The sequence below is a fragment of the Palaemon carinicauda genome, chromosome 39, assembly GCF_036898095.1.
Source record: "Palaemon carinicauda isolate YSFRI2023 chromosome 39, ASM3689809v2, whole genome shotgun sequence".
Taxonomy (NCBI): domain Eukaryota; kingdom Metazoa; phylum Arthropoda; class Malacostraca; order Decapoda; family Palaemonidae; genus Palaemon; species Palaemon carinicauda.
This window is the reverse complement of record NC_090763.1, coordinates 38,264,385-38,266,352: the sequence shown is the minus strand read 5'-3', so window position 1 is coordinate 38,266,352 and position 1,968 is coordinate 38,264,385.

The window sequence follows — 1,968 nt, the reverse complement described above, 5'->3', positions numbered from 1 at the left end:
AGTTGCATACCACGGACATAACGTATGTTCACTGCTTATATGTATGAACGTATACAGACACACATTCTCTCTCTCTCTCTCTCTCTCTCTCTCTCTCTCTCTCTCTCTCTCTCTCTCTCTCTGTCCTTATATATATATATATATTATATATATATATATATATATATATATATATATAATATATATATATATATACTGTATATAAATGTGTTTATACATTATGCACCTAAATAATATGCATATATAAACGCATGTACACATATAAACACGAACTAATATGAATACAAACAAACAAACATATATATGTATACACATGCATGTACGTATGCTTGTGTGTATGTATCAACATATGTTCATACGTCACTACGGAAAAGATCTGTGGCCTGCATCCTTTGGTTATATCTTCAAAAAGGGAGCGGCCTTTTTCTTAGTAAACTCGGACGCTTGAAACACGAAAAGGTCCTGTTAACAAGACAAGGAGTGGTCGAGGGACTACCATTCTCAGTCATAAGCGAAGGTCCTTTAAGGCCAAGTAATAATCATGCGACCGTCTTAAATTAGCCCCTGTCAGATCCCCAAGAGAAACATTAGAAACATTACTGCGAGTCGGCGAGTCGTTGGAAGCGTTCGACGCGGTTATTTTCCATCCGACACTTTTTATCTTGTCTCCTTTTATATAATTGTGTAAATAGATGGTTTTAGGACATGAATGATGCTCGAATTTTCTATTAGATAATTATAGGCTTTCATTTTCTTTCCTTGGGATATAATCTTCGTTGTCATCTTAATTGGAAGATGAAAACTGTATGCAAAGAACGTTTCGTGTGAACAATTTTCTGCCGACGGCTTACTGAAATAGAAAAATTACGCGTATGTACCATCATGTGAATGTCGGCTTCTTATATTTTTGCGTTTATAAAAACACTTTTTTTTACCAATTGTAAGGATGTTTTTTCGGTATTTACATACAAGAGGACAACATATGTTGCACATAATCAATGTTGTTTACTAGAAAAAGCAGGGAAAAGCATGATGCTTATTATAAGCCCAAGGGCTCCAACAGGGATCAATATAGCCCAGTGGGGAAAGGAAACAAAGAAATATTCTTCTGAGTAAATAAAAAACCTAAAGCAATGCTTCATTAAATAGCTGATAACTTCTTCCATTTAAGCCAAGGTTAAACAACAGGTTTCTTCCAGGAATCGAGTCCAGATTTACCTGGAGTGAAAAACAAAACTAATAAATCATATTCGAGATTACTGCTTCACTTCCAAGGCAATTCTTCGCCGTGCCTATTTCAGTTTACTGGATATCAGTTCTACGTATTTATTACTCTTTACTAGATTTTTTTGGGAATATTTATTAAATTTCAATGGATTTTCCTTAGAAATACTTATTCATTTTTTGGATTTTGAAGAAAATGTTTATTACCCTATCCTGAATTTTGCTTCCAAATATTATAGACTTTCATTCGATTTTTTTATGACAAAAACTTTAATTTTCTACTTTATTGGATATTACTTAAAAATACTAACTAAATTTTACTGGATTTTCCTTAAAAATACTTATTTCTTTTTTTGGATTTTGAAACAAATTCTTATTACGTTATTTTCTGCTTACAAATATCATTGCCCCTTCATTTCATTTGTCTTTAAAAAATTAATTTTATACTTTGATGGAATTTCCTTAAAAATACTTATTACATATTGAAATGGACTTACAAATACTTATATTTCAAGCCACAAATTGACTTACAACTACTTATATTTAAGTCACAAATGTATATCAATGGCACTTACTTAATTACTTATGTCATTCCTTCAAACCCTACACAGTTTGGATATCTCAATCTATTCTCGAATAATAGGTGTCAAGTGTCCATGTATATGTCCATTACAAGAAACTCCATGCATTCAAAACTTACAGCAAATTAGAATTTCCAGACTAATCCAAACATACTGATATATA